The 27,442-nt window shown below is 34.1% G+C and overlaps 1 pseudogene across 1 annotated transcript; it reads right to left on the bottom strand.

Moving 5' to 3' along the window:
* Positions 1 to 3,734: 3,734 nt before the first annotated feature.
* LOC114289015 (putative sucrose-phosphate synthase 1) lies at positions 3,735 to 25,970 on the bottom strand (annotated as a pseudogene). Its single transcript, XR_014344413.1, has 14 exons — positions 25,450 to 25,970; positions 25,082 to 25,187; positions 22,430 to 22,837; positions 11,346 to 11,586; positions 11,027 to 11,090; positions 10,202 to 10,900; positions 9,939 to 10,040; positions 9,661 to 9,792; positions 9,352 to 9,528; positions 8,084 to 8,137; positions 7,858 to 7,993; positions 6,778 to 7,640; positions 6,504 to 6,631; positions 3,735 to 4,174 (listed from the first exon to the last, which is right to left on the bottom strand). The product of XR_014344413.1 is annotated as a putative sucrose-phosphate synthase 1 (transcript).
* Between the last annotated feature and the right edge of the window lie 1,472 nt (positions 25,971 to 27,442).

The following is a 27,442-nucleotide window of genomic DNA, read 5'->3' as shown; positions in this document are numbered from 1 at the left end:
AACATGATAACTGGGGGAGTGTTAATTCTTCTTCTTGACTTTGAGTCCATCATCTGTTTAATGCCTTGTATGCTTCATCACAATTTCCACCTCTCCATGTGCAAATGTACTTTTACGAGTATTCATTATTGGAACATTTGATAAAAAAAATTTAGTAAAATTTAGAAATCTCTGACATTACTCATTCATTATTTCATAAAAATTAAAAAATTAGTTGGATCTATGAGAAGTCTGTATAACTCATTATAGATTCCATTTCAATAATTTAAACCGTTCATTTTATAAAACTTTCAGTATATATTCATTAAAAAATTAGTTTGATCCGATAATCTAAACATTTTCATTCTATCACATTTGTTTATGAAAAAGTAGACAAAAAGTATATTTTTAAAAATAGACTTTATTTTTTGGAGACACGATAAAATGAAAGAGGTTGCGATTCTTAGATCGATATAATTTTTTGATAGATGATATAATTGAGGACTCCACAAAATGAACTGTTCGGATTATAAAAATAAGACTCGTGATGAATCCACGAACCCCTCAAGTCCTCTTATGCTGAGATATGAATATGAAAAAAACTTGACTTTTTTTCCAAATAAGTTAAACTACCCATGGCCCTTCAAGTCCTCTTATGTTGATATGTAAACATAAAATAAATTCAACTCTTTTTCTAAATAAGTAGAACTAAAGTGTAAGAGATTTAAACCAATGATTTATGCTTACAGTTGCAAATGAACCAACTTGTTCACCAAGACTTGGCTTGGCTTAACTTGGTAGGGCTCTACTTGACTCCCTTTGTTATATATATAAATGAGTTCAAACTAAATTTTTAAACTCATCAAATAAACCAATTGAACTCGAGTTAGAATAAGCTCTACTCTTGTATTAGGCATTTAAATAATAGCATCTAGACATTATTTATAGTAAAAATTGCAATTGGGTGCAAGTTTTCAAAAAAATTACTAATTAGAGAAAAGTTTATTAATTTTAATAATTAAAGTTATAATTTTTTTTATAAATCTATAAATATTTTGTAAAAATATCACTAATTTGTAATTTTCCCTTATTTATATGTGTAATATGTTGTGTGTGCATATTGTAATACAAAATAATATTTAACCAATCAACCGAGATTGATTATGGACCCAAACTTTTTCTTTGTTATCAGATTTTCAAGCTAAGCTTGAGAATAATTAATATCAACGAGTCAAGCTGAACTCGAGATAAATTAATTTTCGAGCCAAGTTCGAGTTTGATTTTCGAGCTTGATAAACAAATGAACCTAACTCAAACATTACAAAGTTCGACTTTATCTGATTACAACTCTACTTATACTGCAAAAAACAAAAAGTAATAAAAAAATAAAAATAAAAATAAAAATATCGATGACTAAAAAGGTTGGTTCGATGATAATACTTTCTTAACCTAATTTAAAGTTGGGTTTTAATTTGATGTTCTAAATTTCATCATATTAGTTTGGTAGTAAATTACACTTGTATAGAGAAAATATTTTCTGTACATCGGTTGTTAAACTACTAGATTCTTCCCATTTTGTCCAAATTACAACGCTAAACTTTTGTGACAAAAAAGCCAATATTTTTGTTAAAGACTAAAAGTGAAAAATGACTTATATTTTAAGGTCCCATTTGATTGTGTAAATTGGATATAAAAGTTTCAGGAGAATATGTAATGCCTAAGAACAAGGATAGAATATAATGCTATAAAATATGAGATAGATTATATATATTCACTTATAATATGTTTGTGTTAAGATAGGATATAAGATGAGAACAATTATATTTTATCTTTAAATGAAAGATGAGCTATATATACAATACCATGGGAAATGGTATTGCATATCTCTCCTTTTGCATCATATATTACTAGCATATCACCCGTGCTATGCACGGATTGTGTTTACAATTATCTATATATGTGAATTGTGATTTTTAAATTTTTTTTTTTTTTTAAATGTCTTCTTTTTTTCATTTTTTATATTATATTAAAGTTTAATATTTTGATAATAATAATATGTGTTGGAATTTTCAAGAAATTAAATGTCTTTTTTTTTATTATATTATATTAAAGTTTAATATTTTGATAATAATCATATGTATTGGACTTTTCAAGAAATTTTTTTTATACTTGTTCTTAATGCATTAAAGTGTTATTATGAGGGTAAGACTTGAGAGTTGGGAGAAGTTAATAAATGTTAAGATTTTTTTTTTAAATTAAAAAACCAGGAAATTTAGATTGGGAGATTGGAGCTCCCACAAGGCTTGGGGTTAAAAATCCCTTTTTGCTTAATATATAGTATAGATAGATGTGTTGAACTTTTTAAAGAATTAAATGTTTTTTTTTATTATATTATATTAAAGTTTAATATTTTGATAATAATCATATGTGTTGGACCTTTCAAGAAATTTTTTTTATACTTGTTCTTAATGCATTAAAATGTTATTATGAGGGATAATAATCATATGTGTTGAGACTTTTCAAGGAATTCATATGTATTGGATTTCAAAAAAAAAAAATTATACTTGTTCTTAATACATTAAAGTGTTATTATGAGGGTAAGACTTGGGAGTTGGGAGAAATTAATAAATGATAAGATTTTTTTTTTTAATTGGGAGATTGAAACTCCCACAAGGCTGGTTAAAAACCTTATTTTGCTTAATATATAGCATACATAAATGTGTTGGGACTTTTTAAGGAATTCATATGTGTTTGATTTCAAAGAATTTTTTTTATGCTTGTTCTTAATGCATTAAAGTGTTATTATGATGATAAGACTTTGGAGTTGGGAGAAGTTGATAAGTACTAAAAAAATTTTTTTTTTTTAAATCAAAAAATCAGAAAATTTAGATTCGAAGATTGGAGCTCCCACAAAGCTTGAGATTAAAATCCCCATTTTCCTTAATATATAACATAGATCAGGACTCTCTATATCCGGAGCAACCAAACACGGGATATATAAGGAGATCAAGAAAAAAACAAATGTAAAACTCACCTTATATTATATATGGTCTCACTCCTGTATCCAACCTTTATCTTCGGTAAGGGACTTAAGGGTGAGAGAATAATTTATTTTATGATTCTTAATGATGTTGAAGTTGTGTAGTCACGAATCATGATAGAGCAAGTCCAATAAGCAAGTCTTCTCTAAGTAGTTAGAATGTATTCAAATTATATTTGAAAATGTTTTGATATGAAGGTTTATATTTTTAAAAATAATTTATTAAATTTTATTTTGTTATACTAATATATATATACATATATATATATATATACACATATATAAGACAATATATGATGAAATATTTTTATGGCAGACTATAGTGAATTTAAATAATTCATGCTAAAATTCAACATATTTTGGTCATCATAGTCAAATTTGATGCCATAGAGATTTGACAGATAGCATTGTGTTGTCGAAGTTGATATTTTGGTAACCATTGTAAAAAAATTTAGCATTAGCACAATTGATAAGAAATTGATGGAATTGCACTGAAACCATAGATTCTTCTTGCAAAAACAATGTAATAACATAATAGAATCATCCAACTCACTGTGCTCATATACCATTCAACAAAGAAAAAATATCCAACTACGCATCTGGAAGAAAAAAAAAAAAAAAAAAAAGAGAGAAATGGATACAGAATAACACTAGAGCTATAAAAGAAAAGAACTACCACAAAATTATTCATGAACCGGGAGACCTAAAACATAACAAGGATGATTTGTGTAAGTTTTCATTCGGCAAGAACCAGCGGGCTTTTGATTTAACAGTAATTGGAATTCTATGTAGTTACTAGAATCAGAAGCCAAAAGCAACTAGCGGGAATAGTGATATGGGACGCTCTCATAAATATAAGGAAAGCATAAACTAGTTAATTTCTATCCGTTTAGAACACCTAGCTTTTGCAGAGATGCTTTGACATTGCAGCTGTTGCACCCTTCAGACTCAACAAGATTGGGGTTGTCAAATGGCTTAACATATTCGAGAGGATAGTTTCTGTTACTATGCAATTTGTGTGCACCGCTGCAAGCTCCCTTCAATATCACAGTTTTGTGTATTCCACCAATTAATCCTTCATAATCTGTGTCCCCGCTTTCTCCCACAAAGACCACTATAGTTGACAATTCTACCTCCCATCAGACATACACGTACCTGCAAGGAAAGTACAATTATTATGGAAGACGGTCTCCTAAAATTATTGAATAATACTATATGCACCAATCGGTATACCAATTAGTGTATAAACAGATGATGTGACATAATTTTAGAGGTTGAGTATTTATAATTTGTATAATGGGTAGAGTCATAATTTTGAAATGATAATTTCATAGTATATGTTGTACACACTAATTAGTATACCAATTGGTGCATGTAGCACCACCGAAAATTATTTCATAAAAAGAAAACAAAAATGTTGAAACCCCAATCAAAATGCAGGAGAGATGTTTTCACAAAAAGAATAAACAAAAATGAAAAGTTCACCCGGATGCATAGGGATGTGAAATTGCCTTGGCATTGTGTACACAAATCTTTTTAGTTTTCACAACTTTTACTCATAATAGTCTTGAATTTCGATAACTAGTTGCAATTGTACAGCAAATTCAGAGCTGCATGTACTGCAGATGAACTTTAAAACAAGCTACTGTTTTAGTCTCAATACCGTTGAAAGCATAAAAATGAGATATTTCCAAACAGGCATACTGAGTTCAGTCATAAGTAATGCAAAAAGATAATTGACGAACCTTACAAAACCTTCTCGTGATTCAAAATTCACGTATCATTCCAATCACCCAAAGCACTTAACTAAGTGAATCTGTGTAACTGGAACATAAGATGCATACCAAAATTTGAACATTATCTGGTTAACTTCTCATTTTAATTTAACCAAACCAGGGGCAGGAAACACTACTTCGAACATCCTTACATGACCAAAACATATCAACAGATGAGTGATATATCAAACAAATCGATTCAGACCTAAAAAGCACGAACACTTCCATGGAGGAAGTGTGTCATGTCAGACACCAACACTCTTTGAACACTTATAAAGCATGTCCAACACTTCTTCAATGTCTTATTTAAAAAATCATATTCATAACATTGGACTCCTTATCCACATTTCAAGGACATTTTAGTGATACTTCTTGAATCCTATAAACACATCACACGCGATGAATAATAACAATGTTTTGCATTCTTCATAACACAACGTATGCACACTACAAATATTTTTGAAATATTTAAAACATGAATTGCAATGTTCTATAATTGTTTTGCATTCTTTAGGATGTTATTGTTATATGAATGATATCTAAATGTTTAAGTTATGACATGTGTGATTTTTTTATATGTAATTAGTGTTATGTTACATATTTTTCAACATACTTAGATATTTTAAATATAAAAAAATAAAAATAAAAAATTTAAGGTGTCCCAACCATGCCGTATCTAGTATTTTTTTTAACATCGTTGTGTTGCATTGTGTGTAGTATCTATGCTACATAGATTATGAGAATCACAAAAACACCACGGATTATCAATAAACTTGACTCTACCTAGCACAATATGGGTTCCTACAAAATTATGTGTATATAAAGATATTCTATTACGTGGACTCTTCTATTTCCTCACAGTACCCATGGACACGGGATATAACATGGGTAAGGGTGTGGATGTGTCTTGCACCCATACTCAATTTAGACACTCATCCTATATGATGTTTGAAAAAAAAAACAAAAAAAACAAAAAAAAGAAGAAGAAGAAGAAGAAAAAAGAGTAGCTCACATTTTTCAGTAAAAGAAATATTTCTTACCTCTAACATGAATGGAAAAGAGAAATTCTATATTTCTAGCAAATCTTATTTAATTTCAAGTATTCTAAATAATTTACATTATCTTATATAAGAATATTATATAATATATACACTATAAGTGTGCAGGATATTTCCCCGTACTTAATTTTAGATACATATCCCAATATCTAATATTTAAGTTTAGGAAAGTCCGACATTTGGACACGCATCCGCACCCGATACTCACCCGAATCCATGTAACATAGGTAAGATAAGAGCATGTGAGTGTATCCAAAATGATTATAAGTCTAACCAGACAAACATGTCGAGCACAGTGATATAGTTGTAGAAAATTTCTGTACCCGATTGATACCATGCTGCAAAGTAAAACCACAATCACTTGATAGCGCGCTAAGAGTATGCTACTATCAATAAGAATAACAAAGACCTTGCAAGACTGGTTGAAAGATTGTCTACTTAAAAAAAAAAAAGTGACCACATTAATGCTCTTTGTGCTGCTTTCCATTTGTGTGTTTATGTTTATGGATGATGTGTATGGGTACGTGAGCTGACCTATATTGTAATCTCTTTATTTTTGTAACAAAATGCTACCCAAGAAAAAAAAACAAAAACAACAAAACATAAAAAAGAACGATATTGAACGGGGAAAAGATGACAACCACAACACACCTGAGGGCCTGGGATCGAGAAGCCAGCACAGGGATCACATTCATCTTTGTACCATTCTGACAATAGATAACATGACTTCCTAGAGCCTGAATTCGCATCGATTTCCGTAGTTCCTTAACAGGAGGAACCTACAAAGACAAATTAAGTACTAAAATTACAAGTGCATGGCAACCAATATGTCAATTGATTTAGGAAGTGACAGTTTAAAATAAGCATTCAAATTGACTAGTGGACTGGGGAAGCTTTCCACAAACAAATTGCAGATACAATTTACCAATGCTGGGTCTTTCACTTTGAATGAATAGCAATGTTTAGCCGATCCTGATTCATCTTCAGCAACCACTGGTCCTCCTTCTACTCCCTTTTCGTCATTGACTGACGCAGCCCAACCAACCAATGTTTTCCTCAAACCTTCTCCACCCCAACGGTAATCAATGTGCGAGTAGTAGTCTAAATCTGTTTTGATAGGAAGCCCAAAAGGGCCATTTTCAGAAGTTGAGGATGGATAGTAGAGTTCACTACCACTGTTGCATATAAAAGCATCAAAGTCCATCGGACTCAAGCCTCCTGACTTCAGAAGAGAGAATATCTCAGTTATGCACGAGGCCATTGACAATACGAAGCCTATAGAGCCCACACTCTTGCCCGGACCAGCAGCCTCAACAATCACTTTGATGATATCAAGAAAATCAGAAGTCATATCACAATCCACTGCAATGACAAAGGCTGACTTCCTCCGTCTTAATATTAGAGACTTGCTCATATTATGGTCTATTTTTTCCATGTAGCCAGCCTTTTGTCGGTTTTCTTCCGTACCCTTTGACAATGTCAAACTTGAATTCTCTACTCTGCTCTTTCCATCAGTAGCATGATCTTCAAAATCTAAAGCATTATCAAATGTTCCACTTCCCTCAATTGACATCTTTAAGTTCAAAGATAGATCCTTGATATCCCTAAAGGAATCACTGGGTGAATCTGAATCTGAATTTTCAAATCCATCATCACTTTTTTGCCATTGAGGCTGCCTTGGTTTGCAGATGGCAATTCAAGATAAGTATGTCTTACAATGCTCCGGCCATGAGAAAAATTGAATATTTTTCAGTCCATTCTGTCTACATCTTGCCCAAAGTTGCTTATCTGCAACAAGTTTCAGAAGAGAATCAGCAATAGAATGCGGAATTAAGCCATGGTCAGTACTGAAAAACTAGGATGACAGTTCATCTTGCTACAACTCCAAATATCAAATCAAAAAATCCTTTTAGGCCATGTTTGAATCATGGATTTGTGTAGGGATTTGGGAAGGGAGAGGAAAAAAGTGACGGATAAAGCTAAATTTTTTCTCCATTTCCCTAACCTTTTTCCTTTCCCTTTCCAAATCCATCATCCAAACACAGCCTTAAGCAATAAGGTTCCAACAATGGACACACCCGATGAATATCAACTGGACCTCCATTTTTTGTGGCAACCATAGACACACCACGAGCTGCTGCCTGTTCAGTAAAAAGAGCTAACCTTGGATTAGCTCATGAATGAAGAAGTGAAACATAAAGCTTTGCAATCAATAAAGTAATGGCAAGCACCTCAATAAGAGTGAGCCCAAATGGCTCAATGAAAGCTGGATTGATGAAGACACCCTAAAAAAATGTTCGTTAGAATGAGAAGTCAAACTAGAAAAATAATAGAGTAATATCATCACAAATGATACTGCGCATAGAAAAATAAAATAAAAAGAAAAACATAATCAGATAATTACAACTACTTATTTACCCCAGTCATATTCTTTTACTTACATATATCTATAACCAAAGTGAAAAATAAAAATGATATTTAACAACAATAACAATAACAAGATGCCCCTCCATTTCATCATATACGGCATTAAGCAGCGCATCAAGATGCAAAGTGAGTTATCTTCGATCTATATTCCCCTACTTCCCTATCGTTCTCTACAATGAATAATTCATTTGGTCATGTATATCTGGCACAGGATCACAATATTTGGCATTTACAGTTACGGCTTGAAGATGCGGGCAGTGCTCTGTCAATAACAGCCCCTTCCTCTCTGGCATCCCAATTCAAACGTAGGAGCTATTCCTCATTATTGAGGGTGGTTAGAAATCCCTCTGGAGCTGAAACCTATTTCACATTTCAAGAGTATTCTTACAATGTATATGGAATCACCCCCAACTATTTCACATATTACGTATATTCTATTGGTTTGGTTTTACACAATATGTAAATGTCATTTGTTGTTCACAAAGGATTCTTTTTTTTTTTAATTTTTAATTGTGTACATTATATGAACCAATTAATTTAAATAACTATTAGGAAACAACTGATATTGACCAATTACCTCTTATTACTATTTCTTTCATAATTATTATGTAAGAAATTTCTTCTATCAAAAGCTAACTTTTTTTTTTGGCTACACTTACCTTGATAAACAAAATTGCTGACTCCGTCCCTGATCACATGGATGACATCATACAACAATAGAAGTTGCTTAACCATTTGATACCTATATGATGATCTTTCATGTCAATGATATAACTCACTACCGAACAAATACTATATGTTAAGAGCATGGTGACCAATGTCAAATTCTTTCTCCAATCCTTTTTTTATGGATGCTATACAAAGCAAACAAAGCACTGAGGAAAAAAGGGAAAAAAGAAGGAAATTTAGAGGGCATTAAAATATGACACTTCAAAAAACCATATGTGCAAATGTATTGACAGAATAACTGTAGCATGATTTATTCAACCATTCTTAATCATTTTGCTTCATGGAAGTGCAAAAGATAACCCTTCTCGTATCACAATTCAATTTATGATTTGCAAAAAGATACCTTTGTTTTTGCTGCCAGATGATATATGTCAGGAACATCAGGCTGCTTGTGGTGTTTAGGATATGCCACATGACCATACAGATCATATTTGTCAATAAGTTTTAATATTGAAAGAAGAACAGTTGCATTTGTGTTAGACATTTCATCAATAGCATCACGGTTGCCCATTGTTAATGTCTGCAACAACAGAAATGCAAAGGTGTAGTCACAGAACTGAAAAAGATACTTCAGTTGACTAAGCCTTTTCAACAGCTCACAAAATCATATAGATGTATTAATCATCAAAGGCAACTCAAAGTTTGAACATAAAAGGTTAGCAAGTTCCCTCAATGGCTTGCATTCTCCAAAAGCTTTGACTAATGTAGTAATATTCTTTTTCGGGTCTGGCCTGGCAAGTGCAAGCATCATAGGTTTGCAAGCATTGGAAAAGAAACGCATTATCTGCAAAACAAAAATTACCATGATCAGAAATATGTTTATTGGCTGATTTTCTGCAGCAGAAAGTAACTTGGACAATCAAGTCAACAACATAAATGATTGTCTCTGTCACAAAGGAAGAGATTTAGAGAACAAAGAATTGTTCAAACCTCAGACCAAATAGGTGGACTATCTTCATTTCCTTCAGTTTGCCCAACCATATCAGCATCTTGTGGAACAATGTGATTAAATTCCATTCCATGACGCATCACCTAATACCAATATGACAATTTTGAATATGCATGTACAAGCAGCAAATAGTGTGAAATGACCAAACCAACCAAATAGAGAACCAACAATAATCAAATAGTGTCTGATTTAGCTACTGAATGGAGCCACATTGGTTTAACAAGAAGACAATCTTGGTACTTACAACCATGTGAGGCATGGACCTGCCATAACAGTTCACATTGCCCTTAATCCTTGCTCTTAGTTTGCGCTCTAATATTGGATCAAATTCATCATACAACCTCCATTGCTCTTCTATTTCCTGTCTAGCGCTGGTGATGACTACTTCAGAGGCATCAAGGGATAATTCCTCAGCCTCTATACGTCACATTATTTTGTATGCAGCATTTATTTCGTCCCTTGACTGTCGTCCTTGTTTCAAAAGTTGTTCAAGCTTGTCTCGTCCAAGTGAGTGGCCAGTAAAGAACATTGGTACATTTAGAGCTCCTGACAGAAGAGCAGCAGAGTCACCTGCATCTGCATAATGTCCATGGATGGCAACGGGCCAGACTGGTTCCATACCACCAATTTGCTCACCACGAACTCTGGACATCTGTATGATGTGGCAAAGTGCACCATCCACAAATACAGAAACATGAGGCCAAAGGAGCTCTTTGGGAATATATTTATCTTTTGGGCCAAATGGTATACGAATTATATAAGCACCACTGCTCTCACCAGTTTCATGGATGTCATTTTCCAGGTTCCTTGAGTTTAGCATCTCTGTTGGTTCACCATAACTCCAATCTACATCTGGTGCTGATACTTGCCTTGTCAACAAATCGATCCAATAAACTCCAGGCATTTCGCCTAGGGCCCTGGCAAGTTCTACAACATACTTAACCTGACTACCAAAGAAAATAAGCAAGAACTCCCCATGAGATACATTTTTCAGATCTTGATAATGTAGGTGTCACACAAAACCATGTCAACAAGAATTTGTAGAAAGAAAATCATGGCCAGAAGCTACCTGACCGCCTGTATCAGAATCCCGTCCAAGCTCCATGTTTTCACCACGTATCAATCCATGGAGGCTGCAGGAAGACTGGTGATTAAAAGGAAATAAATTCCACCACATATGTCTAAATTATTTTTGAAGTTTTCCACTCATCATCAGTATAAAAAATTAAATAAATAAAAAAAAAGGAGAACAAAATACACAAAATATATATATATATAGATATATTAAAATAGCTGTCACAAGTAATCTTAATTAGAGGTTAAGTGTTTGAAAGAAATTAAAATATACAAATATAAAAAAAGAAAGCAAGAAAGTAATTAATACATGCCTTATTAACACAATGTAAAGTTTCTTTTCCTTGTGTTGATTAGCCCAGTTCTCCATAGCATCAACAGAACTGATCCTTGGCATTCTTCCTCGAGTGCTGCCACCATGAGCTGACATATCACCAACCACCTCTCCTTTCTCTCCTGCTGATAAGTGTTCTGACACATCAGCAGTTGCTCTCTACGAGCTTTTTCACATTCAAGTCACTTTTTAGCTGAGTGCTGGGCTTCTTCACCTTCAAGCTACATCAGGAAGCCAAGTTTACGGAATAAGAAGGTAAATAACACAGTCCTTCAAGAACATAGTCATCAGAAACAAGGGGGGAGATTTGAATATTTCTATAGAAAAAAAAAATTGCAGAAAGGAAAAGAAAAAATTTTCAATAAGGAAAAAAAAATTTCTAAAATAGGAATAGCTATGCATACAATTTAAAACTACTTCCAACATAGTTCATAACATGATGCTTGAATCAGATAAAAGTTACAACACAGCTGCCTCATAAGAAATGTACATGAACCTTCTAATAAATCAAAATGATAATTTCTGTTAAATCCAGTGGTGGACCCAAGAATCATGGTTAGTACCGAACAGAAAAGCAAACCTATCCCTAACATTCCATTCCATTTGGCAAACTGTGTGAAAGAAATGAAATGATTACTTAAGTATGCAGAGAAAACAAAGAAAATTAAAAGTGTAATTCTCTGATAGCTCAAATTGCATCCTCCACCATCTCAATCCGTTTGAATTGAACTCCACCAGGTCTAGCTTACCCATCCCACCTTGAGATCCCCCACCAAATGCTTACATAAACACTATGTATTCTCTTGCCTTCTTTTTCTTTCTTCTCACTCTTCAATGCGTTTTCTCTCTCCAGAAAGATATGAGGTACTCCCTGTGGAGGCCAACCTTAATAACTGTCACGCCCCAAAAATATAGACACAGAACTACCCATTATATTCCTCAACAAACATGCAGAAGCTTAATAAATCTCAATGATTATGATACTAGAAACATCTCCAAAACTATACTCCATTCATAAATGTCCTTTGAGTTTTACAAAATAACATCACACGCATTAATACATTCATCGATCCTGAAACATGAATCTATAGCATGTGATCTATAAGGACAATAGTACATAAATGCAAGTTCATGCCCTATAGGCTACAAGTCTCCAAGACTTAGCTTGGTCACTGTTAGAATACTTATTTTTGTTCTCTTCTTAATATTTACGTAAGTTGAGGGTACAATGGTCATATTGCTTTGTTAGGGTTTGAATATATATTTTGCTGATGTAGAGTTGAGAAAAGATGATTATTCAACATATATAAAATTTCTCTCTTATTCTCTTCTTAAATCTCAACTCTAAATTCCTTCATTTCACATTGTAACTTGGTATCAGAGCAATCTATTCTTCATTAGAAAGGTTTCTACAGACGCTGGAGATCGATTAGAGATGACCAAGACATGCTGATGTTATCAGTCATACGATGATGTTGGCATTGTACAAACAGATCCTTCACACCTAGATTCGAAATTTCCTCCTCAGATTTATGGTGATTTTTGTGAAATTTTTTGACCATCCCTGGTGTGAGTTTTCTATTTTCGAATGCTTTTCGATTTTTTTGGTATCAAAGCTTGGTTAGGCCTGTGATTGGTGTGCTGTTTGTCCAGCTACTGTATGTTGTGGTCCAGGAGGGTGTGCTGAAATGTATCCCAGGCTAGTTATAAGCCTCCAGTTTCCCTCTTCTTAATTTTTTTGGTGTCAATCTTCAAATCTAAATTTGGGACTGGTTTTTGTTGAATCTACCTGCTGAAATCCTATCTCTAGGAGTCGAAATACACTCCCCGAGTGTTATTTGCTATTATTTTGTTGATTTACTATTGTTGGGTTGATATTTGATTCGATTTTGGCCTCTTTCTGGACTGTACATGTTCGGCAGTGTTATTTTCCAATTTCTACCTACTGAAACTTATTGTATAGGGGCCAAAAATTATCTAGCAAGGACTGTTTGATCTTAAAGTGTTGATTTGTGTTGGTGGATTGGGGTTTTTTGGGTTGAGTTTGGGTCCAAATTTGTTTCGTCGATTGAACAGGTCTAGTGTTTATTCTCATTGTTGTAAGTGCTAATTGGTGTGAGTAATTCCTATTTGTAGGGATTCTGCTACATTCGTACTCTTGTGTTGAGTATTGTGTGTGATTGATTGTCATGGCTGAAACATAGACTAAGGCTTTGGCTGTGGGTAAAGATGATGACATGCCCAAATCTATTACTACCAAGAAATTGAATGGTGCCAATTATTTGGCTTGGGCCCATGCTGCAAAAATTTTATTATGTGATAAGAAGAAATCCCATCTCATTAGCGAACTCCCTCCAGCCACTGATGACAAAGCTTATGATGATTGGGGTAGTAAGGTTTCCTGTGTTATAGGTTGGATCTGGCATAGCTTGGAACCATATGTTGCTACTACCGTGGAATTTTGTGATACCTCTAAGGAAATTTGGGACTACTTTGTTGAATCCTTTTTGAATAAGTGTAATGTCTCTCAGGTATATGAGCTATATGGGCAAATTTTTGCTATGAACCAATCTGGCTGGTCCCTTCCCGATTATTATAGTAGTCTCAAGATCTTGTGGGATCAATTATTGCAGCATTGACCCTTCACTACTAATGTGAACAAACAGAAGGAACATTGAGAGGAGTTTATGATGGCTTCTTTACTCTCCAGCTTAGATCCTGAATTGTGGGGGTTCAAGGATCAGAATCTTGCCAGTAAGACTTTACCTTCTGCTGCTAATGCCTATTCTCGACTATTACGTTCTTCTTTAGAACAGGCACAACCTACCTCTAGGTCCTCTACCTTGTCATCTTTTGTATTAGTCTCGAGTAGTGTGGATCTACTCGAGGGGTTTTTTTGGCCATCTGCTCAACGAGGCTCTTATTCTGGTTCACGGGGCTCTCATGTGGCTAGTTCGCATGGTGGTGGTTCTCGTGGTAGTTTCAAGGGTGGATGTAGTAGTGGACCTAGTTCTCGCACACGTGGTGATCACAAGTGTACTCATTGTGGTTCCCAACGTCATACTGAACCTTGGTGTTGGCAGAAGTGGTAAACCTGACCATGTCCATTAGGTTATGGATGCCCCATCCTTACAGTCCTCCTTGCTTTCCATCGGTTCTATTGCTTCTCTGATTGATTCTCATTAGACACTCACTACTTAGATTAGTGAGCTTACTGCTCTTGCCCAATCTCTCCGGCCTAGTTTACCTTCATCGTCTACTGCTACTATGGCTAGTTCAAGTAATATAGCACGTGTGGTTAAGTCCACCCAGCCTTGGCTCCTAGACTCTGGTGCTAGTTCCCATATCTCTGGTAATTCCTCACGTTTTGATACTCTTACATGTTGACCATTCTATTATACTCGCTGATGGATCTTCTCAACTAGTCAATGGTCAAGGTCCTCTTCACCCCACTCCGTCTCTTTTGTTACCTTCGGGTCTTTATGTTCCTAAGTTTCCATTTAATTTATTGTCTATTAGCCAATTGATTCAATCTCTCCACTGTTCAATAACCATTTCTCCTACTTCATGTGTTTTGCAAGACCTCTAAACCAAGAGGATGATTGGTTGGGGACATGAGAAGGATGGCTTATACTTTTTGGACACGGAACCCTCTCCTAACCCTCCGTCTGTTGTGTTGAGTGCAACTGTATCTCCTCTTCAGTGGCATTTTCGCTGGGTCATCCCTCCTTGGCCAAGCTCAAGTTAGTTGTTCCTGCTTTGAGTCATGCTTCTCAACTTGAGTGTGAAGCTTGTCAATTTGGAAAGCATCACCGTAGTTCTTTTCCTAATCGTAGTGGTAGTCGTGTGTTTTAAGTCGTTTGCTCTTGTCCATACAGATATCTGGGGTCCTTGTAGAACTTTCATTATTTTGTTATTTTTGTGGAGGATTACTCTCGGATGACTTGATTGTTTTTAATGAAACAGATATCTAATTTCTCTTTTATCATTGCTAAGTTTTATAATGCAATCTTTACTCAATTTGGAAAACGTATTAAAATATTTCAGTCTGATAATGCCTTAGAATATGTCCAGTCTATTGTGACTACCTTTTGTGATGCTTGTGGTATTATTCATCAAACTAGTTGTTCTCATACATCTCCTCAAAATGGTATTGCAAAGCGGAAACACCGCCATTTGTTAGATGTTGCTCGCACATTGATGTTTAATATGCATGTTCCCAAAAAGTTTTGGGGCGACGCAGTTCTTACTGCTTGTTTTCTTATTAACCTCATGCCTTCTAGTGTTGTACACACATCTCCCTATTCTCTGTTATATCCCACATTGTCTCTGTTTCCCTTGTCACCTCACGTTTTTGGTTGTGGGATTTGTCCATGTTCTTAACCCCGGTTTGGATAAGTTATCTCCTCGTGCCTACAAATGTGTGTTCTTAGGCTATTCTCGTACTCAAAAAGGGTACCGGTGTTATCATCCTAAGTCATGTCAGTATTTTGTCAGTATTGATGTTACTTTTTTTGAGTTTACTACTTTTTTTTCTTCCTCTGGGCAACAATTATCTACTGATCTTCTCTCTTGTCGTGAGGGAAGTCAACCTCTCTCACTCCTACTTTTCCCTCGTGTGTTCTTTCCTACTCCACTCCTATATCCTCTCCCTCTCCTCTCGCTTCTAACCCTCCTTTTCAGGTTTATCAGCGCTCTCAAGCTTGTCACATTGTGTCTTATGGCCTGACCAGTTCATCTCCTTCGTCTGAGGTCCCTGTTCCACCTGCCGATATGCCCTCTGATGACCTTCCAATTGCACTCTGCAAAGGTAAACGAACTTGCACTCAACGTCCTATTGCTAATTTCATTTCTTATGATTGCCTCTCTTATGGTCTTCACTCTTTCGCTTGTAGCTTGTCTAGTATTTCCATTCCCCACTCCTATTAGGAGGCTGTCTATCTATGGTTGGAAGCATGCAATAGATGAGGAAATACATGCTCTTCATCAGAATCAGACGTGGGAACTTACCCTTCTGCTGTCTGGCTAATCTATTATGGGTTGTCGTTAGATTTATACTGTAAAGTATCTTCCTGATGGAACTGTTGAGCAACTTAAGGCTCGCCTGGTAGCTAAAGGCTACACACAAACCTATAATATTGATTACTTGAAGACTTTCTCACCTGTCTGTTTGGATTCTTCTCTCTGTTGCAATTAATAAGTCTTGGCCTTTATATCAACTTGAAATCAAGAATGCCTTTCTTCATGGTGATCTCCAAGAGGAAGTCTATATGGATCAGCCCCCTAGCTATGTTGTTCCCGGCCAAGAGCATCTTGTTTGTCGATGGCGGAAGGCCTTGTATGGTCTTCAGCAATCCCCTCGTGCTTGGTTTGATTGTTTCAGTGCTATTGTGCTTGGCTATGGATTTCACTGTTCCACTTTTGATCATTATGTTTTTGTTCGCCACTCACCTCCTTGCAGTAATGTTCTCATTGTCTATGTGAATGATATCATCATTTCAAAGAGTTACTCCATTGGTATTGCTGATATGAAGCAGTATTTGGTCCAACAATTTCACACCAAAGACTTGGGCCATCTTTGGTATTTTCTTGGGAATGAAGTTACCCGTTCTTCTCAGAGCTTGTTTCTCTCTCAACAGAATTATGTTCTTGATCTTCTTACTAAGACTGACCTGTTAGGCACTCGCCCTAGTGATACTCCCATGGATTCTAATGTCAAGCTTGATGGTGAAGCTGGGGACTTATTTCCCAATATTGATTGTTATCATCGGTTGGTTGGAAAGTTAATCTATCTAACTATCACTCGCCACGATATTATATATGCCATGAGTGTGGTCAGTCAGTTTATGCATTCTCTCACCAACCCCATTTTGTGGTTGTGTGTCGTTCTTGCAATACTTGAAGAGTGCTCCAGGTCGGGGTTTGCTCTATCGCCCATCTTCCTTCTTGTCTATCATTGGCTTCAGTGATGCTGATTAGGCTGGTACTAAGACTAACCAACGTTCCACCTCAGCCTATTATACCGTTGTTGGTAGTAATCTTGTTACTTGGCATGGCAAGAAACAGACTGTTGTTGCTCGTTCTAGTGCCAAGGCTAAGTACCGTGCCATGGCTCATACAGCTTCTGAGATGCTATGGGTTCAATCTCTTCTCCGGGATTTTGGAGTTTCTGCTCCCACTCCTATTAACATGTCTTGTGACAATCATGCTGCTATCTTCATTGCCAATAATCCCAAGTTTCATGAACGCACCAAACATATCGAAGTTAATTACCGTTGTATTCGTGATCTCTTACTTTGTAAGCAACTTGTGACTCATGTTCGTTCTAAAAATCAATTGGGTAATATTCTAACCACGCCTTTGGCTTAGCATTCGTTTCATCATTTATCCGTCAAGCTAGGCACGTTTGATCTCTATGCTTCAACTTGAGGGGGAGTGTTAGAATACTTATTTTTGTTCTCTTGTTAATATTTACGTAAGTTGAGGGTACAATAATCATATTGCTATGTTAGGGTTTGTATATATATTTTGCTGACATAGAGTTAAGAAAAGATGATTATTCAACATATATAAAATTTCTCTCTTCTTCATCTTCCTAAATCCCAACCTTAAATTCCTTCATTTTTATATTCTAACTATTACAACAAAAGTGGGTCAAGGCCCAATACAAGAAAGCCCATGACTATACAAAAGAAAGTAAAACAAAACGAACCTTAAGCTCCAAGATCCTCCCAAGCTCTCATCTTGGCGGAGGTACGCCATCAACACCTAAAAGTTGTTTCCACATAAGGTGAGCATAAAGCCCAGTAGAGATAACTTAATGACATGTATGACAGTTAACAATGTCACACGGTGGATGCATATGAAAAGCTATGCCCAGAAATATGAGGTTTTATCCTTTTTGAAACAATGCCACGCAAGAGTTCCAAAACCACATCCCAAACACTTCCTTTGAAACAAAAAAACAGGACAATAAATACAATGCCGTAAATTCTCAAGGCTAGTGTCTGCAAATAGGTTCTCAAGCACTACCAAAAGCCACTTTACGGGCTCCTAACTGGAAGGAAGGCACTTAAAGGCGCAGGTAATTAACCACAACCACACCCCCTATATAGATTTACCATCTTATTTACCCCTTTCTCAAAACGAAATCATTTCCAAAACATTACGTATGTAGTTCACAATTTCATGATATGATTCCATGAGATACATGATTTATAAACAGTTTAATCGCCTAAACCACATGCAATTTCTAACACACGGCCGCCACCTTTAAAAGATGAATAAGCTAAAAAAATGGTTGAAATTGTGTTTCATTGATCTAACAATTTTGAAATAATAAAATGGTGAGGAAGCTTAAATGATTCTTGAAAAATAATGATTATAGTACTTCCTTTTTCATAATACACTTGACAAATATATATATATATAGAAAATTAAAATTACATTTTGTTGACTGCACAAGAGTACACTGGCAAGGGGCCTTCATTTTGTTCTTTTATTTTAATTGGATGTTCATGGTGCAGGGATGGGAAGTCGCGGCCAATGAAAAGTCCCTTCAATACCCACCGGCACTGGACCATTTCTTTACGCTATACAACCAATTTAAGCAACATGCGAACAATACTAAATTAATGAGGTCAGAACATAGAATTATCTATTATACTTTATTTTCATTTGTTTAGTGATTTATTATTAATATAATTATAATTTTTTTTACAGGAAACATGTTATTTTTCTTTATTGGGTTCCCTTGTTTTTCAACTGAAAAGATAGGGGTAAAGTCGTTCAATCTTGTAGAAAAATTCTCAAAGCAAAACTTTCAATATTTTGAAGCCACGTTAATATATAATGGAGGGAGGGAAGTATAGCAAAAGAAAGTAGGACAAAAGAGGAGAAGGAAGCTTGAATGGGAAAAAGTATATTCCATGCCTAAAATGCTAGGCTGAGATGATAAGGTAAAATCCCTAGATAAAAAAGATCATGTTAGACTTCTTTTTGTGCACATGGGGATGTCAGAGCTATGGTGAATCGGATTTGTAGAAATGCCTTGCACCATTACGGTCAATATGTAATGCCATAGTATTTTATATTTTTATTTATATATTATTTTTTATTATTTATGTAGCATGTTAAATTCGTCTAATAGGTTTTTTGGAATAATTCTTTTCGGTCAATATGTAATGCCATAGTATTTTATATTTTTATTTATATATTATTTTTTATTATTTATGTAGCATGTTAAATTCGTCTAATAGGTTTTTTGGAATAATTCTTTTAATAGGTTGAACCAAGTGAAAAGGAGGCCGATCAAGTAGCTATGGAAGATTTTTTGCGTTTATTCTCGGAAGCTATACCATGTATATTTGACAGGCTAATAAAAGTCTTTCATTTCAGGAATCTAATTTTCGTGAATGTTACTAATGTTGTATTCACAGAAAAATTAGATTCGTGGGATGAAATACTTTTATTAGGCTGTCAAATATGCAGGGTATAGTTTCCGGAAATAATGCAGAAAATCCTCCATAGCTACTTGATCTGTCTCCTTTTCACCTAATTCAACCTATTAAAAGAATTATTCCAAAAAACCTATTAAAAGAATTTAACATGCTACATAAATAATAAAAAATAATATATAAATAAAAACAAAAATATAAATTACTATAGCATTACATATTGACCGTAATGGTGTAAGGCATTTCTACAAATCCGATAAATGCCTTCCGATTCACCATAGTTCTAACATCCCCATGTGCACAAAAAGAAGTCTAACACGATTTTTTTTTTTTATCTAAGACTTTTAACTTATCATCTCAACCTAACATTTTAGGTATGGAATATACTTTTTCCTAATCAGGCTTCCATCTCCTCTTTTGCCCTACTTTCTTTTGCTATACTTTTCTCCTCTTTTGCCCTACTTTCTTTTGCTATGCTTCCCTCCTTCTATCGTATATTAACGTGGTTTCAAAATATTGAATGTTTTGCTTTGAGAATTTTTCTACAAGATTAACCCACTTTACCCTATCTTTCCAATTGAAAAACAAGGGAACCTAATAAAAAAAAAATGTCTCCTGTAAAAAAAATTATAATTATATTAATAAAAAATAATAAATCACTAAACAAATAAAAATAAAATGTAATAGATAATATTATATTCTGACCTCATTAATTTAACATTGTTCGCATATTGCTTAAATTGGTTGTATAGTGTATAGAAATGGTCCAGTGTCGGTGGGTATTGAAGGGTCGCGCCTTCCCATCCTTACACCATGAACATCCAATTAAAATAAAAAAACAAAATGAAGGCCCCTTACTAGTGTACTCTTGTGCAGTCAACAAAATGTAATTTTAATTTCCTATATATATATTTGTCAAGTATATTATGAAAAAGTAAGTACTATAATCATTATTTTTCAAGAATCATTTAAGCTTCCTCACCATTTTATTATTTCAAAACTGTTAGATCAATGAAACACAATTTCAACCATTTTTTTACCTCTTTCATCTCTTTTAAATGTGGTGGCCGCACTACTACAAAATCATAAATAGATCACTTTTTTTGTGTGATGCATGTTATTTAATCACACTTTTTAAGTTTTGTCAAAGTGTGATATTTGGGAGTGCGATTAAAAAATGATCATTTTTAATCACATGGTCATTTTTAATCACACGTTTTAAGTGTGATTAATAACATTTAGATCACATCTTTTAAGTGTGATTAATAATAACTAATAAAACATGTGATAATAAACGTTTAGATCACATCTTTTAAGTGTGATTAATAACTAATAAAACCTGTGATAATAAACATTTAGATCACAGATTTTAAGTGTGATTAATATCTAATAAAACTTGTGATTAATAATAAGATAAGATCACACGTTACATGCATTTCTGATCACAATTAATGCATATGATAAAAAAAGGGTTCAACATATTTGAAGAATAATCAATATTATTTTTGTACACGCATTTGAAGAATGTAATACACACTATATACTATACTTTGAATCACAACCACATATTGAATGGAATAACGTCACATATTTCATAAATGAAAGTTAAATATGTTCAAAAGTATATACAAAGGAATTAAATAAAACAAATTTAACTGTGCTTACATAAGTTAAAAAATGAAAAAACTTGAAAAACTATGTTTTGAATTCTGACCAAATTTTGCATCTCTCCAAGAAATTTCTAACTTGAAAAATGAAAACACAAATTAATTTAAAAACCGCTAGAAAGCATATGAATAAACTAACTATTTGTAAAGATTATTCTAGTCTTACAAAAGATAAAGGAAAATGCATGAGACCCCCAGTGGGGGTACTGGGGGTCTCTTCCTATTGGCCCAAAAACTATTTTTTTTTTTTTTTTTTTTTTTTTTTGATTTCAGCCATTACCAGCCCCCCACGTGGAGGTGGGGGTTGCTGGGGGTCTCCCCTGCTGGGGGTCTCCAGCAGGGCTCAAAGATAAAATCGGATCTTTTCTCATCACACTGACTCTTTATCAAAAATAATTCCAACCTTCAAGTAACTTTCTTTGATTTACCCAAAAAAAAATAATAATAAAAATAAAATAATAATAAGAGGCAACAAAAAAAGTTAAAATAACAATATAAAGAAAGCGTAGTTTCAACTCTAAGGTTATCAAAAAAACCAACTGAACTGGCAGCCAGGGAAGTCACCAACAATACTATAGTAATCCAAAGACTACAAACAGCAATAGGCTAATGACAAGTGCATAGATGCCATATACCAACCAATAGCATCAGTCAGTAGATTATGTAGCTGAAGTGCATATACAGGATAAGATTTGAACTCAGACATAAGTCAAAAGAATAGCAAAGATGAAAAAAATTTATTGATACTAAGCATTTATACATGTGATCTAGTAAATGCACCCTTTCCAGCTTGCACTAAAACACAAGTAACATTTCAAAACAAAAAAATGACAAGATAAAAAACTAAAAATTGTCAAGAATTTCCTAATGTAAATCACAATAAATTTCCCTGAAATAAAAATATTTACACAAAAAAAAAAGTGAAAGAAATTCAAGGTTACCTCCAAGGGATCTGAGGCTATAGGAATTTCATTGGGAACCTCTTCCACATCATTGGATGCAACAATACTAGGGTAAGGATGGGGAGTCTGGTCATGGTTCCTCCTCTCATTAGCACCAAAAACATCACTATTATTACTATCTCAGAAAAGTTGTGTAGTTGTTTCCCGAGCAAATGCGGTCACAAGAGAGAATTTCTCCAATAGTTGAATTGAAATATCTTGAGCAGGATCCTGAAACTTTTGCCTCAGCCTACCATTGTGCTGAATAAGACTGGCACTTCCATCAAAAGTATCTACTTCAGTCCTCTCTTGATTTTCATATGAAGGGGGCCCACCATCTGAGATAGGTGAAGATGGCCCAGTTGCAACAGCAACAGCCCTAGGCAACTCCAAAGAGGACAAAGTTCTCTGTCCAAGAAAATAAAACAAAACAAAACTACATAGTTCAAACAGTCAAGAGAAGGATTTAAATATCAGGATAAATGAATTTATTACTAATGCTCAAGGCAATGAAAAAACATCAAACAACAGTTCAAACAGAGAAACATGCAGTATACAACTTCACCCGATCTCCTACTAGAATAAATGACAAAGAAAAGACTGTTTTTGTAACTTTAACAGAAGCAAGAAATGCTGAAAGCAAGACAACTCAATATTTGCATGTAAACAGGAAAAATGAACTTCAATCCACAAAGAAAAAAGGCACTATTTGGTCTAGATAAGCTGACCATGTGACAGGAATGACCCTTTGGTAATTATAATATATTTACAGATTTGGGTTAGTCAAAATAAATTTTAGTTTTCAATAAGTGATCCCCAGTTCATCCACAGCCCCAATCCCATAGAGTGACCCTGAAAAATGTTCTAAAACCCAAACCGTTGGTTAAACCAAAAAAAGGACCTCGTCAAGGGTCCCTGGTTCCACACCGTCGGGTTCCACCAGAATTGAACCGTGCATCATAATTACCCTACAAATATATTAAAAATTACTTAAATAATAATATAAGTATAAAGATACATTCTTTTTTTTTTCTTTTATATTGATATTTTGTTTTTTAAAAAGTTAACTATACTTGTGTTTGAAAGAAAATGCAATGGATATAATAAATAATATATGTTAACCATGGTGGTTTAGTGGTAAAGTGAACAAGTAATCATAAATGAGGTGCTGTGTTCGAGACCCATAACAATGATTTTTGCAATGCCTGAACCAAGTACATTGGAAACTCTCAGGTTCGGTCGGTTTACTGAAACCGACACCAATTCATGCGGTTATCCAATTTAACTATAGGTTTTGCCGGTTGAATAAAAAGAAGCCAGTTTTCAAATTAAAACGGGTTAGGGTTTATCCAGATCATAACCTAGACCGGTCAACAGGTCAACCGATCGACCCAGCCAATCCAGTTCGGTTTTAAAAGAATTTGCCTTGTAATATACCCTTCCTTATACTTGGTCTAGAATCGATTATGACAGCACCCAACTCCAATATAACCTCAACTTGGACAAATTGAAGAATCCGGATGATGGGTCCTTGGTTATGCTACAGATTGTACAATAATTGATTTGTCATCAGCTTATCATGTCAATTGCATAAAGAAGCAAAAGACAAGAAAAATGATTTAGGCAATTCAGTTCACAACAAGAGTTCCATATTGTGTAGTAAAATGATTCACACTCCCTTTTTTTGTCTTTTAGCCTCTCACAAGGATAGTGTGAGGCAGAACAAGTATATTAAAGATTATTTATCCTTAAAAATTGCTGAACAAAGCAAGGGACATTGCCCACACATAGGATAGATCTTTCTTTACCACAATAAATTCAAGTTTAAATCACAAATAAACTTCGTAATTTCTGGACAATTAACAAACCAGTATGAACACTCAAAGAATTTGAAATCTCATAACTCAAAAATCAACATACAGATAAAAGAAATGCCACCCAAAGCTTTACCAGTTACTTTGGATGTGTTTCCATTATCAAAATTTTGTGAACTGAAATTAAAATGTCTCCATCTAAAATTTCACAGCTAAATTTAGCTAAGTTTGGGCAGTTGTATTAACCTCATGCTCTTATTTTTTCTTGATGGTTTCTCATTTATTTAAAACTAAAAACAATGTGATGGCTGCCTTTGCAAAGAGAGCAAAAGTAAAGACCTTTCACCCCTAAATATCAAGCTCCTAACCAAATAAGCTTGAGCTCAACGCTTTAGCCCTGCCCCCATTCTCCTGCCTCTATTGCCGAGAATTCAAATTGATGATTTTGAGAAGTCTTAAAAGTAAAGGAATATATTCATATTAGTACAGGAATAGCATGTTGTTTGGACGGGACATTTTCCTTGAACCCATGGTTGTAGATTAAATCAAAGATTCCCCATTGTGCTAATATCCAATCTAAACAGAAAATCTTATTTTAAAAAGCACCCAAACCTTATACTCATTCTTCTTCTTGTTCTTCCAAAAATTTTCATCCTCTTATTTTATATTCAAACCTTATTCTCATTCTTCTTAGAGTTTTAAGGAAGCTCTACTGAATTTAATTTAACACATCATCAATTTGAAAAACTTGCCAGTTCAAAATCAAAACTCTAAGAAATAACGAGTACCCACTTGACAACTCTTGTGAATTTCAACAAAAAAGAATTGACTGACTCACCTGAGAGACATCATCGGCAATGTTGAGGCCTTCAATGTCAGTTTGGGGCTTCACAAACACAGCTTTGCAGACTATCGAAGAAGAGACCTTCAATGTCAGTTTGGGGCTTCACAGACACAATTAACTAATGAACATTAAAGAACAAAAAATCTTCAGTAGAATTTGAAATCAACAGGAAGGAAAAAAATTAAACCTCGATTTGAGATAAGAGAGGCGTTTATTGATTCAATCTTTTGGTTTCTGAGGGGAAAAAATGGAAAATATAAACAAAACAAAGAAATCTGAATCTTGAATTCATTGAGAGGAAAGTGAAGAAAAGAAAGAAAGTGAAAAACAGAGGCAGAGAATGAGAGGAGAGTGGGGTGTACCACAAGGTTGAACCTGGAGCCGGACTGAACCGGCAAATCTGGTGCAGAGTTCTGACCAGAGAAGATTGAGGGTTCGATTGAACAAAAATGGAGAGAAAAATTATGACAAAGATGAACTGTCCATCTTCGGATTTCGTTTCCAACGCATTAATGTGCCTTGCCGCCTGATCTTTCTCATCACAATCAACCCGTTCGAGATCACCGTTCTGACGAGTCCGGCTGTAGTCCTTTGTAGACAAAGGTTCTGAAACAGTTGAGGGGAGTGCAGGGTCTGGATTCAAACATGTGGCTTGTGGAGGGATTGGAGAAAATCGAAGGTAGGGTTAGGGTTTTGGAACCGACAAGGAGAGTGGAGACGACCGGTGAAGATCGGTGAAGAGAATAGAGAAGAGAGAGAGGGCAGCAAGAGAGGAGGAGGTGGTGGCGACGGTGGCAGTGGTGGTCACCGGTGGCGCCACCAGAGGCGACAACCTAAGAGGCGGAAGAGATAGAAGAGAGGAGAGTGAGAGTGAGAGTGAGAGGGCCTGTTAAGTTAGGGTTTAGACTCTGTATAGATATATATATAATATATATAATCATAATTATTTAAAATATGTGATTAAAAAAAATATTATCTCATTTATTAAATGTGTGATTAAAAAAAAAAATAATTTTTTTAATCACACTTTCAATAAAAATGATATATTTTATATCCTTCTTATGTGATCTTTAAACACATGTTAATTAGAAGATATGATTAAAAATATATATATAATCACACTAATTGAAAAGTGACATAAAAAATAAATATTATCACACTTAATCAAATTAAGTATGATTAAAATATCAATCTAATTTTTTTTATCACACTTCGAATAAAAATTAGACATTTTCATTTGACAAAGTATGATCTTTAACTGTTTTTGTAATAGTGAAATTAAATTAAGCAAATTATAATCATAGTCTTTATATTTTTGTACTTGTGTCATTTTAGTTATTATAATCTCAATTTTAATTTAATTTATGATTTTATTTTAATTTGGTCAAATTAATTTTAATTTAACCATTAACTTTTTTTATGATAAATATGCACATAAACGTCATGAGTTATGCTTTTAAAAATAAAATTATAGGGCTCGTTTGGTTTGATTTTCTGAAAAAATTTTGGGAAATTTTCTCTATAAATAAGTTTTCAAAAATAATCAAACCAAACAAATTTTCCCAAAAAAATTTCTCAAAACTTGTAAACCAAACAAGTTTTCCAAACAAATCTCTCTCTCACACATATCAAATCAATCACTTTTTCCAAAACTCTATCTCAAAATAATTTTCCAAAACATCTTTTAAAAAAAACCAAACCAAACATGTTTTCGTACTTTTTATCTCTAAAACACATCTCTCAAACACAAACCAAACATACCCATAATTTTACTCAATGACTATTTTTGGTCAAAAGTATAATCAATTAAACCAAAAAAATCCAAAATTAATAATCAAAATCAAGTTAATTGAAAGTGCAGCAAAATACAATAAGTACCTATATAATTTACTAATTAAAATTTAGAATAATGTTTTTTAGGCCAAAAGTTGAATATATTTTTCAAATTTAATGACATGACAATCTATTAAAATTATCAACAATGATTCATCCCACTAAAAATACTACCACTAATAGCACTAATGCATTAAAAAAATAAAAAAAATAAAAAAAAAATACAACTCTAAGACCAAAACATCACATCATTAATGACGGGACCCACTGCCACCTAATTAGTGGGAGCACTAATTAGTGCTCCCAAGCATTTTTCTAAAACTATCTAGGACAACTCTATCTCTCATATCTTTTCTATTCATCTATCAATTATCTCTTTTATACATCGGTCTTAAAAATGAATCTAAAAAATGAACTTCTATATATCATTTTTTTTAAGGAAAATGCTTTGTAGCACTAAAAAAAAAGTCCCCCTAATCCCCCTAATTTCCTTTTTGAGAAACTATTTTTTCTTTTTCTTTT

Source organism: Camellia sinensis, chromosome 11, assembly GCF_055761805.1.
Source record: "Camellia sinensis isolate YWXY chromosome 11, ASM5576180v1, whole genome shotgun sequence".
Lineage (NCBI taxonomy): Eukaryota > Viridiplantae > Streptophyta > Magnoliopsida > Ericales > Theaceae > Camellia > Camellia sinensis.
The sequence above is the reverse complement of the archived record's forward strand: the minus strand, read 5'-3'. Positions and strand labels throughout refer to the sequence as shown.